This window comes from Macrobrachium rosenbergii, chromosome 36, assembly GCF_040412425.1.
Source record: "Macrobrachium rosenbergii isolate ZJJX-2024 chromosome 36, ASM4041242v1, whole genome shotgun sequence".
Lineage (NCBI taxonomy): Eukaryota > Metazoa > Arthropoda > Malacostraca > Decapoda > Palaemonidae > Macrobrachium > Macrobrachium rosenbergii.
In genome coordinates this window covers 6,192,513-6,207,039 of record NC_089776.1, presented here as the reverse complement: position 1 = coordinate 6,207,039, position 14,527 = coordinate 6,192,513, and the positions used below count along the sequence as shown (strand labels likewise).

General features: G+C 38.1%; 1 long non-coding RNA gene across 1 annotated transcript; it reads right to left on the bottom strand.

Moving 5' to 3' along the window:
* Positions 1-14,299, bottom strand: LOC136856571 (uncharacterized). Its single transcript, XR_010858406.1, has 4 exons — positions 14,111-14,299; positions 12,396-12,549; positions 5,253-5,344; positions 1-4,303 (listed from the first exon to the last, which is right to left on the bottom strand). It is a non-coding gene; the product is annotated as an uncharacterized lncRNA (long non-coding RNA).
* Positions 14,300-14,527: the final 228 nt, after the last annotated feature.

Sequence of the window (14,527 nt, the reverse complement as noted above, 5' to 3'; positions counted from 1 at the left end):
TATCTAATGGCTTTATTTCCTCTTATGTTTTCAGTTTGCTTATAAACACATACATCTATGACGTCACATCCTTTACTACCGTGATTGCTTTTGGGATGGAATGGCGTCACTACCTATGACGTCATCAAGTTTCACTATACAATTGTCACAACCTACGCTATACGTTGCTTTTGTGAATGGAATAAAGTTACAAACTATGACTCCATCAAATATTCTCTAAAATGGCATCGCCCATGACGTCACAACCCATGACGTCATATATTCAATACAAATGTCACCTATGACGTCACAACCTTTACAATGTGAATGGAATGACGTCATCAAATATTCATTCGTCCTACAAATACTTATCACCCATGACGTCATGGGGGGGTGGGGGGTTCTGTACGGAATGAAATAACGTGAATCGAAGGTCACTTAAAAGTTTTTACGGGTAATACTTTAGACTGATGACTCTCAAAAACAGACAAGACTACACTGACTGACAGGTGACGAGAGAAGTTGTTGGGGGGACAGTTAGTACAAAAAATCAGACGACTAGAAAATAACAAAATGGCTGGAAGAAGGGCAGCACATAACGTACAGGAAACATACAGGAATTCAGACTGTAATTCACCTGACAGACGAGAATGGAAAGATGTCAGTATCTATCTTAAACTCCTGCCACAGAAACCAGACATGTGAACTATAGATGAAAATGAAAATGAGACACTTCATTCTGATGATGAAATACAGGTTCAACAGAAGTGATCCTCTGGGCTCCATCAAGAGAGAGAGACCAACAGCAAGATGAAACTAGAATCCTTCATTGGTCCTGGGCAAAACTTTGTTAATGAGAGAGAGAGAGAGAGATGAAGAAACAAGATTAAAGGCACAGGAGAAGTTCCAATTAAAAAAAAAATGGAAAACACCTGTCATCTTAAGGTTAGGAGCCAAAATGATTCCATATTAAAATTGAACTTCAACAGAAAACTTTACATGAAACAAAGGAGCTGCTAAAATGGGAAGATCAACAGAAAATACAAAATTATACAAAAACTTTTAAACAGAGAAGTTACCACAAATGATAAGTCTCACACAAAGCCAAAACTGTATAAGGATTAGAAGACTGAACGTTTGCAGAGACAAGTGCACAGATGCAACTTGAGGAGGGCAAGGAGGAAGGTGTGGCACTTAATGAATCTGCTACAATAAAGTGGTCAACTTATAATGAGTTGCTAGGAGAGCAACGATTCTATGTACAAGAGAATTCGGTTCAAAAGAAACAATTGGTCCATTCGTTTTCTTCAAAGTACTCCACCAACAGTTAGATCATTTATCCTCACAAAGTTCCCCATTTCATTTTTAAGATCAAATAAAAATGCCTCCAGCATTTGTATAAACAAAAACCAAAACATTTTAATCTAGTTTTATCTTTAAAAATCGTTGTTAATAATGTTACTGTTGCTTAACATTGTTTCAAATTGTCAGCTTTCACAAGTTTAGTCTTCATCTGAAAAAATTACGATTCAGTGTAACGGGAAAATGAATTTTCGAGCAATCCAACGCTTTCATCTAACGATCTTGAGTTGTGGCTCATTTTATATTATGATTTTCGCTATGACACTTCTAAAACAACCCCCCTCCCAAAGCCTAACACTTCCTTTAGTTTGGATTTCCAATTTACTTCAAATGCAATATGGCCAACACATCAAATTCTCTTAATACGCAATAATTACAGAAATACAATTTTATTTTAGCTCTCCAGAGCAATTGCAAATACTGCTTATGAATTATATTTAATTTATGGAAATTTCAAGACTGCAGAGAACCAATGAACCATTACTTACCCTAATGATATTTGCATGCTTGAGATTTAAATTGTTAAAAGACATTTTAGAGAAAACTAATAACTTATTTTTTCAATCTTCCTCTGGTAAACCTTTCTCTGCTTAACATATTTGGATTCACACACAAGGTTCACATTCAATATATTACATTTTTATCTTTTAACATAGTGAATACTATTATTTAGCACACTGGCTTACAACTTCGATCCCTGCTTGCAAGCTAAGAGGTTCAAAACAATGACAACATTCTTTCTCTGTTGAAACGATAAATAATGAAATATTTACCAACAGGAGCCATACAAAACTCACGAGTGAATTCATCGTCTTTGTTTCAGGGGAATACACCTCTCCATTTTCATCCTCTTATGTTGGAGCAATATTCAAAACAAGGAGAAACAAGGCCAATACACAAAATTATATATATAAACAAAATATCTAAGCTCCTAGGAGATTACCAGTCTGAAACATCTGATTCCTGATATCAACATCACCAGTTTTCTGACCTTCCAAAATATGGATCTTAGAAAAAGGATTACACTTTTTTTTAAATGGAATCAATACAACGAATCAATGAGTCAAGAAAAGGAGTCGACACAGGACAAATAAAGTTGCAAAAAGTGTCTTGGAAACCTTCAACTTTTGCAAGTGCAGACTGGGCTGGGCTTTCCATATAGATATGTTCTTGGGACCAGAGACAACAGATGAGGAGTGAGCAATTAGGAGAAGGACTATAAAGGTAAAAGGAGATGAAACACGGACTAAATCATCTGCAGGAGAAGAGGTAAACAGGAAGGTGTGTGTGTGACTGACAAGAGAGAAAGAGAGTGGGTTCTAGAACAGAACCCTGAAGAAAGCCGCAAGATATGGGGACAGAAAACCTACAGTAACAGCTGAGAGGAGGAGGCGGCGGCCACGACCTTCTAGCTTGACTTATTGTCTCAAGGGCCCAATGAATATTTTGTAAAAGAGCCCAAACACAATGGTATAACTAGAAGTCAAAAATGTGTACAGCGGTACCTAGCTATGGTGGACAATACGTCATCAAAAAACCGTGAGGTCTAGCCCAGTAAAGGTTTTCTATATTAGTCATAATCGTCCATAAAGGAATAGTAGGGAAATGGCAGAGGGGTATAAAGAGTACTGCACTAGATGAACAAGACAAACAATTTAATACATTGGACACAAAACAAATACTCCTCATATATTCAGACGAATGCATTCATCTCCCTGATTCAAACACCTTGGCAGCATTCAGTCGCCCTTTGATTCTCCTGAATGCTACTGAACAGTACAACCGATTCCTGATCATTTCGCCTGGGCCAAGTCAAGGATGCAATGTCTCTTATCTAACTGAAACTGGTAAAAGGGAGCTGTTTTTGAGGTATCCAAATCTAACCTGAGTGACTTGAGTTGAGCTGAGTTGAGTTCAATATAGAATTTAGGCCAAAGGCAAAGCACTGGGACCTATGAGGTCATTCAGCGCTGACACGGAAATTGACAGTAAAAGGTCTGAAAGGTGTAACAGGAAGAAAACCTCACAGTTGCACTATGAACCAATTGTTAGAAGAGGGTTGAGGAAAGTAAGATGGAAGAGAGAGGATATGAAAGGAACGAAAGGGGTTGCAAAGAACCTTACAACTTTATATAACGCCTACAGTGCACCGTATGAGGTTAAACTGAAAAGATTCATTGCATTTTTGAATCAGTGCATATCGAAATACTAGCATAGGAAGGTCTCACCATTTGCTAACCTTCGTCTAGCTATCAGAGTTCCACCACTGCCTGTTCTCACTGGGGGCATTCAGGCACATGCAAAAATAAAATATTGGTAAACTACACCCCAATATTACTGTCAGATATATGGAGTGTATTCCCAGGCACTATTACAATAAGCACTCACATGAGTTATTAGCATTTAGCTTATCTGCCAAACGAAAGAGTGGCCAAACCATACACATTAACCATTTCCTCAATAAAAAAAATGAAATACAACTTATTACATGAAAATCAAAATACACTGGCATCATGAGACACAACAATGTACAATTTATACACTCTACAGCTTATTTTTTATCTTGCCAAGAGCTGTTAATTTTAAGACCAGAGTTATGAGTTCTTATTTTTTCCTTTTTCAGTGAAAGCTAAGTCTTTAAATTAGTTATCAGTGATATAAGGGTCCTTACGTTCATGGACAACAGGCCAAGAAACTCTTGAAAATTGCAAAAAAATAATGGACTGATTCTGTTATTGATAAAGTTAGAGGACGAGATAGATGTCAGGGTGCAGCAATTCAATACCCCCCAGGTCCCCAAAAAACTCTTTCTTTTGTTTCCAAAAAAAAAAAAAGCAAATTTTCTGTTGATTTTCCTGGGAGTACAAATTTTTCTTCATCCGATGAGTTGAAACTTGGGGAACTGAGCGAAATGTCTGCCTGTCCCTGGGTGGCTCCAGCTTCTCAGATATACTGTATATACCTGGAAAGCAAAGAGATTACTTTAGAATTCAAAGCATGACTGTCATCACAACACTTTACAGACTTTCTTTTTCAAAATCAACTCTGAATATCATTGTGAAGATGCCAAGAGATTAAGTCTCTATAAACCACCCCAAGATGTTTATGCTGACGTTACCTTAGATATACACTGAGGGGAGAAAGGGACCAAGATACAGGGGAAATAAGACTGCAAGAGTATGAGACGAAAGGCACTGAAGCAACAGAGAAAAATATTTCAGAGAGATTACTATCATTTTGGCTTTGTTGATGTTAACTGCAGGAGAGAGGCCTTGCTCTGTGTGTGTGTGTGTGTGTGTGTGTGTGTGTGTGTGTGTGTGTGTGTGTGTGTGTGTGTGTGTGTGTGTGTGTGTGTGTGTGTGTACAGGAAGCAAGCAGCAATACAGACAAAAATCCTCTAAATCAGTTATCAATGTTTGGGCAGCTAGGACCCACAATGCAGAACACTGAAAGGAAGACATATAATAACCATGATTCTCATTATTTATGGAATTTTTATTTGAAATAATTATTGAAAATGAAACGGAAATGAGACAGAAGCAAAAAATTATACATCACTGGAAATCACCAGAAAGGCCAATAGCCATGCAAAGAAGATCCAGGAAAAGTTGATATAAACTATGGATTTATAGAGACAAATGGAAGACCGCAGTATCTGCAAAAAAACACAAAACTGACTAAAATGGTAGATACTCCCTTGCCTTACTACTGATTTTGCAGAGACTGCAAATGGGACCCCCTAAATACTCGTTGAAAGCATTGAAGAATCATTCTGTAACTGCAGTAACTTGTGTATTAGTGTTTCACGAGTCCAACAGGTGGCATATCTCAATTTCGAAAATTTTGCAGAAACTGCAGTTTTCCATTTTAGGGCAGAACTGTGAACATCCAAAAAACAAAAAAACAATGACCTTTGTTGGCAACAAGGAAACTCTCTTGTCTTAAACCGTCTGAAGATGTTGCATACAAAACCTGTACCCATCAGTGAGCCCATTTCTTATTTCTGAAAGGAAAGTAAGTCGTCAGAATGAAAATTCACCAAACATGTATCAAAGCAGAAAAAAATTGAGACAATTCAAATAGACACAAATCTTCAGCTACAAACTCTTTCCTTTCCCACTGTCTGAATGTCCGGTTAGGACAGTTAGGACCAAGCGTTGTGAATAGATATTGAAAACAAGCAGTAGTTTATGACTTTTGGGAAAACAGACCCAGTGGCGTAACTATTGGTACTGGTGCCAGGGGGCATTTTCCCCGAGGTGTAACCGAGTAACGAGATCTTTCCCTGAAAAAAGCGGGACGCCATATCTTAAAAACTAACCATAGAATTTTCTTGAAAATAAACTCACTGTTGATCTTAGCTACTGATTAGTTTTAACCTGGAGAAGCTTCGTTCAAAAGATGCGAGTGCCGCCCAGAGCAGACTTTCCACCCTTAGTTACGCCACTGAACAGACCTAAAGAACAAATCTCAGAAGGCAAGCACTCATTCATTTCATGGCTGTCTCAAGAGCACACAAGATGTGGGCACCAGCAAGCAGTGGCGTAGCTGGCATTCCATCAGTGAGGGCCTAGGTGGGGCCAAGATATATTTTGGGGGAGGGGGCCAAAGATAATTACACAAAACTAATTTACCAATTCTGTAACCAGTAAAATCTACTCTTCTCGAATGTATATATATATTCTAGAGCTCAATTTTCAAACAATTTTCAACTCTTACTATATGCAAATGTATAAAAAACTGTAAGAGTTAAAGTTTAACTACAAAGGGAATTTCAACTGGGGGGGCCAAGCATCTGACGCCACGGTTTCGTAGTCATTCATAAACCTAATCTTTCACTTGTGACGAATATGCTCGGTAAGAAGAGGAAAAACAATACTTGTAGTTCAACTGACGTCTATGATTTCAACTCATATCCGTTATATATATGCAGATTTTATATATATATATATATATATATATATATATATATATATATATATATATATATTATATATATATATATATATATATATATATATATATCTATATATATATATAATATATATATAATTTTTCATATATAAGGATTATATTATATATATATATATATAATGTATTATAATTTTTTCATGAAGGATTATATTCTTTCTCTCTCTCTCACACACACACACACACACACAAAACCCTCTGCTCACAACACCCAACATCCACCAACAGTCATCAACCCACAACCTAAGCCACAATCTGTTCACAACACCCACGACCATCCACTACAACCCTCCGCTAAAACATTCACCAGCAACTTTGTCAACAACTCTCCAGACACAACCTTCAGTCAACAACCTTCTACAAATTCCTACCCATACACCACAACCTTCCACAATACCCATCCACCCACAACCCTCCTCCCACTACTTTCCACCAACAACCTTATACCCACAACACTCCATTTACAACCTAACAACTACAGTCCTCTACCCACAACCATTATGATGCCATCCACGCATAACATCCCATCTACAACCTAACAACCATAGCCATCCATCACCAACCTTTCACTCACAACCCTACACCCACAGTCCTCCACTTGCTCTCTACCTACAACCCTCCACATACAACCCTCTACCCATATCTTTACACCCAAAACCCTCCTCCCACAGTCATCCACCCACAACCATCCACATTCAATTTTACATCCACAACCCTCCACTGGCCCCACCACAACCCTCCACATTCAATCTTACACCCACAACCCTCCACCCACAGTCATGTACCTTGTATTTACCCATAACTCGCTATATACAACCTTACACCCACAACCATCCGTCTGCTCACCAACCACAACCCTCCACCTTCAACTTCCACACACAACCTTACACTCATAACCCTCCACTCACAAACCCTACCCACAATCCTCTGTTTATAACTACTCACCCACAACCCTTCAACAGCCTTCCACCCACCTACCCACAACCAGTGAGAGAGAGAGAGAGAGAGAGAGAGAGAGAGAGAGAGAGAGAGAGAGAGAGAGAGAGAGAGGTAATGTTTAACCTGTAGAAAAATCTCCCTTTAAAAACCATAAGATGTGTTTTTAAATAAACTTAGTTCAATGCTACAGTTCCAGTTACTGTAGCATTAGGCCTAGAGTCTAAAGTACCATGCACCTAGCATTCACTTTCTGTTCTTCGGAATTTATCTAAACAATTCCAAAGAATATAAAGTAAATGCTAGGTCTGTGGCACTGTAGACTCTAGGCCAAATCCTACAGTAACTCTAACTGTAGCGTTGAACTGTTTATATAAAATATGTCTCGTGGTTTTCAAGCGAGATTTGTCTACAGGTTTTTCATAACAGAGTTCTCTCTCCCTCATTTAATTGGTTTTGGTAGGTATTTTTCCAACTCTCCCTATTTATAAGGGCTTACGACCTCTAACTCAGGTACAGTTCAGTATGATGGCTAAACTTTTGAAATCTATTGCGACAACTTTGATGGCCCAGTACTTATTTGCTACATCCGTGGATTTCTCTTTTATATCCAAAGTCCTCTCCTCTTGGAATGATGCCGGTTTCCTTGCAAGTAACTGGTTCCCAGAATTTCTTTCCTCGAATGTTGCCGACCTCCTTGCAGGAATGTTGGGAGGACTTATTGGTTATTTATATTTTGTCTACGAGGATTTGGAAGCTGCCCATAAAACAACTGCTGACGAGAACCTCCGGATTGTCAAGGAGCTGGATAACTTAAGGCAAACAAATAACACCCTAAAACAGGAACTGGAGGCTTTGAACAATAAGAACAAATGCCTCCAAGAACAACATCAGAAGCTGAAGGATGAGGTCACTCAACCCAAGGAAGAATACCTCCGCATGCAGAGAGAGTACCTCAAGGAAAAGAACAGCCGTTCGGTACTTGAAGCCGCACTGGTGAATCTCGGCAGCTTAAGAGGGCAACTCAAATCTCACTACGCCGATCTGCAACGAGAACTGCAAACCTGCGCTCGTCAGAAACAAGAAGCCTTGGAAAAGCTACGGGACCAAAAGGAGTACCTGATGGGCACAGCTGCCGAGGTAGCTCGTATCCACGAAGCGAACGAGCTGACGAAGCAAGAAAACTCCCTTCAAAGACGGCGAATAAATGATTTAGAACAAGAGTACGAGAAGCTGTCGAACGCTCATCATGTGGCACAGAAGGAAAACGAAGCTTTAACCTCAGAATATTGGAGGTTGCGGAACATCGACGACAAGAACAAGGAGCAAATTTACCACCAACAGGAAGAAATAGATTACCTGAGAGGAATTATTAAGGAAAGAGACGCTGAGTTATGGAACGAACGAGAGTACATTGAGGAGTTGGAGAGAAGACTAGGGAGTCTTAAAAACGAATGTACCAATCTCCACAGACTCGTGGAGGACAATAACGTAGACGGAGATCGGAACAACCGAAGGACAAGGTATCCAGAACACGAGATGAGATCGGCTGCAAAAGAACATAGGCAAGAGAATGGCAAACTGCGTGGGTCGATTGGTGAACTCCAGCAGATTATCGACAATTTGAAAAACTATCTAGCCACGGGAAAATTAACCAACACTGCGGATCCGGCGAAGGTAAATGGACAGAGAGAAGCGAATGAACACCAGGACGCAGTGGAGAATCCGGAGAAAAAGTCAAAGTGAAGCCCCCTGAATCATTCGACAGAGACAAGGAGCAAAGACTCATGGATGTGGTCAAGTTCATCGAGAATAACTACGAACCACATGTGATATTAGGATGTTCTCCAAACGCGACTGCAGAGGAGATTGACCTTTGCTTCGACTGGTTCAGGAAGATGTGGTGGACCAACTTCGCGAATTTCCCGCTCCGGAGCGACGAAGACCGCAGGAGAGTCAGCGAGGCCCTGGAAAAATTAACTGACGCCTACTTGTTACTGCGGTCTTCGAAAAAGGAAGTCGAGGAAGTAGAGGAACTAACTGAAACTGGTGAGGCCAAAACAGTGGCCCAGGCCTCGAGACGTGTCCAGAAGAGGAAACGTCGACTGAGGAAGGAGTGACAGTTGTGGGTGGATGGATTTTGGTGGAGAGCTGCAGGTGGATGGTTATAAGTGGAAGGTTGTGGGTAGAGTGGTTGATGACTGTGGGTGGAGGGTTGTAGTGGATGGTTGTCAGCAGGAGGTTGTGGATGGAAGGTTATTGGTGAGGGGATGTGGGTGGATGATAATGATGGGATGGCTGATGGTGGAAGGTACTGAGTGGAGGGTTATGGTTGGATGATTCTGGCTTAGGTTGTAGGTTAATGATCGTCGGCTGAGGGTTGTGGGTGGATGTGGGTTTGTGGGTGGATGTTTGTGGGTGGACGGCTGTAAGTGGAAGGTTATAGGTGAAGGGTTGTGGATGGATGATTGTGGCTTCGACTGTGGGCTGATGACTGTTGGCAGATGTGAGGGGTGTTGAGGTGGAGGGCAGAGAGGTGGAGGAGAGAGAGAGAGAGAGAGAGAGAGAGAGAGAGAGAGAGAGAGAGAGAGAGAGAGAGAGAGAGAGAGAATTATAATCCCTCATCAAATTAACAACCTTACTATAAGAATGATAACCATAATAAATTTGTCGTGTCCCAAAAACGAGTTTTAAATCACAAAATAAATCAACAAATGCCTTTGTTATAAATCTGACTAACTTCTATAATTCTATGCAAACATAGTGCCAAAACTCCTTAACACAACCCACAAAGATAATTTTAAAAATGCTCCTCTATAACTCTATGCAAACAATGTATAAAAATCAAAATGACATACAGATGGCCACTGACAGTGGCTGAAACTTCAACTTAATGATGAATTTAAATGCTTACAATGCAATGGGGCATTCTTTCCCCTAATATCGGGAAACTGAAGCTTTATTTTTGCCCTTATTATTGGTAGTAGGAGGTAGGGTAATAATGAGACCATAAAAGGCAGGTTCATAATGAGTGTAAAAGGAAGGTTAATAATGAGACATAAATGGTAGGTTAAAGATAGGTTAGATTAATGAGACCATAAAAGGTAGGGTTAATAATGAGTAAAACTGTAAAAGAGTAGGTGAGAGCAAAAAGGTAGGTTAATAATGAGACCATAAAATATAGGTTAATAGTGAGACCATCAAATATAGGTTTATAACGAGACCGTAAAAGTTAGGTTAATAGTGAGACCATGAAAGGTAGGTTAATAATGAGACCATAAAATATAGGTTTATAATGAGACTGTAAAAGGTAGGTTAATAGTGAGATCATAAAATATAGGTTTATAATGAGACCTTAAGGGTAGGCTAACAATGAGGCCATAAAAGGTAGGTTAATAATGAGACTGTAAAAGGTATGTTAATAATGAGACAGTAAAAGGTAGGTTCATAATGACACTGTAAAAATTAGGTTAATAATGAGATGAGAGGTAGGTTGAAAAGGTAGGTTAATAATGAGACTGTAAAAATAAGTGGTTATTAATGAGACCATTAGGTTAATAATGAGGTTAGGTTAATCATGAGACTAAACTGAAGGTTAAAAGGTAGATTAATAATGAGGTGAGGTTGATAATGAGAGCAAAAGGTAGGTTAATAATGAGACTGTAAATTAAAGGTTAATAGTGAGACCATAAAAAAGTTAATAAGGTTCAGTTAATGAGACATCAAATATAGGTTTAAAAGCAGGTTAATAGTGAGACCATGAAAAAGGTAGGTTCATAGGTTTATAAGACTGTAAAAGGAAGGTTAATGATGAGACCATAAAAAGGTAGGTTAATAATGAGAGACGATAAAAGGTAGGTTTAATAATGAGACGATAGGTTAAAAGGTAGGTTAATAATGTGACTGTAAAAAATAAGGTTATTAATAGTGAGAAATCTTGAAATACACTGGTTAAATAATGATGCATGCCTCTTTACATAATGAGACTGAGATAGATTAAGGTTTATGCATAAAATGTAGGTTTAATACCAGTTAATATAGATATAGTAGGTTTTCTGATATATCACGATAAAGGTAGGCTGATAAAACAGGTCAAGTGACTGAGACGATAACAAAACCAATTTCACTTTCATGTTACATACAGTATTTACACACACATAATACATATATATATAGTATAGTATATATATATATCACCCCAAAATATATATTTCACTTTATATATATATTTATATATATATATTTATTATATATATATATATATATATATATATATATATATATATATATATATATATATATCTGGTTCCATGAAAAAATTACCTTAACATGTTTATTTTATTGCACATATAATATAATTGAAAATAAAATTACCCTACCACATTCATTTCATTATAAAACTTTAATATAAATGAAAACAATTCACATTACACGTCTCTTTAAATGCTATTTGTTATATTAAGCAAGCTTTGAAATATGTGGGAATACACAATGAAAAATACTACTTGTTACCACAAATACATCACAACTCACTGTAACCTGAACCACCATATCACAAATTCAATTTTTCTGTTTCCTCCTATGCAACACAATCGTATTAATAATAATTGTATTAGTAATAAATGCCCAACAACACTATAACAAAATACAATATCAAGTCACCTTTAGAAGCCTAAATACAACACTGAAGGTATTTAAATCTTTACAACAATTGGATCAATCAAAAACTACAACAAACAAAATAACTCTATTATATTTCCAATAACACATCTGCACAGACTCATAAACGTACAAGTGTACATAAACAAATAATTGCAAGTACACATAAACACACCCACACATGCACAAGGGCTAAAATAAATACATAAGAAATGCACAACATTATACTGCATCCATTGCTGATTGTCAATCAAACAAACAAAAGCAACATTGTCTAATTGTGAAACATAACATTACATCACTCTTTTTCAAAACCCGAATCAGGAAGCTTGAACGAACTTCCCTCTACCCATTTCATGAAAATTTTACGGGTAATTTTTGAAAAGTCTCTCTTTTACAAGGTGACCAAAGTGGCAAGGAGTACAATGAGTAACAGAAGGACTAGAACAGAACGTATTTAACATCAGCATTGCAAAATATAAACATACCTCTGAAGTGAAGATGAACTTGGATTGCTGTAGCCTCACATCTGCTTGTCAGAGGTTGTGCTGAAATTAGATGCGTCACAAAACAATTCGCCAAAGCAGGTGATGAGGATATGAAGGGCCCAGTCTTCATGAGGAAGGATGAACACTTGAGTATCTGTAAGACAGGAATAATATATAATATTTTTCAAAGAAAGGGATTAACAGAACTATATCTGTAACTGACACCTTCCTGTCACATGATCAACAACTGTAGCTCTAATTAAAGTTCGTTTGGCACAGTCTAGACAACGCAACTTGAAATAAGAATACTCCGAGAATATTTCTCTTGCCAATACAAATTAAGTCCACATTTTTGTAATGCAGGGCTTATACACCATGCACCCACTTGAAACGGCTTATGAAGGACTAAATTGTAAAAGGCGTCTCTTACTTTCTAACAAAAGCTACACAGACAGGGTTGTATGAATGCAAAAAAAAAAAAAAAAAAAAGCAAAGCGCGCGCGTGCGTGCGTAAATTTCCCACACTTCCCAACTAACGTCAACAGAGAAACTGAACGCAATTTAAAAGTGTCCTTTCGTGCTTTTGACGCCCATGTTTGAGAAGCGGAGCCATTACATTACAACAAAAACCTTCAATTAATCATTTTAAAATCTGTCCCGAACCTGAATTAATGGCCATACCTTTAAATAAAATAGCAATAATAATTGGGTCTCACTTTAAACCGCTGTCCACCACTCGGTAAGCAAGCAATTCACCTGTGATCACGGTTGTTTCCTTAATTTAAGCAGTATGTCGCAAATTCGTTACGATAATCCAGCCTGCAATCAGTCTAATCACCTTGCTTACAGACTAATGCATGTATTACCTTACGAACTGGCCATATTGATTCAGCAAGTACTTGGCCGTTGATTACTGATGTCCCCCAAATTGAAAAACTGCAAATAAACCTTAATTTTTCGTGGATTTCCACCACTAGAATTTTGCTTTTATTCTCAAATATTTGGAGCTGGAATTTGAATATAAAACTTAGACCAAAGGCCAAGAGATAAGATCTAGGTCGTCATTCAGCTCTTTAGATAATGCTGAAACAATTGTTAGGAGAGGACGGGAAGTAAGATGGAAGAATGAGATTACGAACAGAGGTACAGTAAAAGGAATGAAAGGGGTTGCAGCTAGGGACTGAAAGAACGCTGCATAGCACCTTAAGCAATGCCTACAGTGCGCCGCGTGAGATAGACTGACGGCACTACCCCCATACGATGATTCTTGGATAATTTTAATTAAAACTGCACCTATCACACTCTTCAATTTAGAGATTCGGAGCACAATAAACGGAGATAGTTGGACATTACCCAAAATAGAAACGTCTATAAGACCTGGTCTGCGTTGGTTCACTGAGCTATGCTGTCCACATCAGACCCCTGAATTCCTTTCAGTAACTTAGTAAACTTACAATAAAAGTTCTGCCACAGGCACCGAGCCAGAGATACGTTCAAAAACCTCAGAATTTTCACAGAAATTTGCAAAATCAGTTTTCCAAAAGTATACAAAAAGCTTCCAGCTTCGAAGGCCTTGATGACTTACAGAAATCGTTGGCAAAGTTCCAAATTTCTATAGTCTGTGACCAAAATACCCCTATCCGTAACATTGCCAGTGGTTTTTCGAACCTCCAACGTAGAAACTTTACCCTAACAACATGAAAAAACCAACTTACCCAGTCCTTATTTTGTATTTCTTGAGCACCTGTATATAACTACTAACCACTCATCGTGTTTACACCTACAATGAGCCTTCCTTCCACTGTCAGGGAATGAATGGCTTCGGCCAATCAAAGGTTTCCACCGTACATATCGTATCTATCATCCTCTTTCATTGGCTGAAAGCTTCGGTTTTGGGGCAAAGCGTCCTCGTAAACGATCTCCCATTGGCTGGTGGGATAAGAACCAATTTTCGGAAGGTATTTCTGTGGAAAACCATCTCCATCGATATCTAACGTGAATAAATAAATATATATGTATGTGTATATATATCAGAGTGTGTGAATATTTTATCAAAATAAAAGTATATGCATGATAAACTAAAGGTCAGTTGATAAATGAACCACTGTAGGGAAAAGAGAGATTTAAAAAAA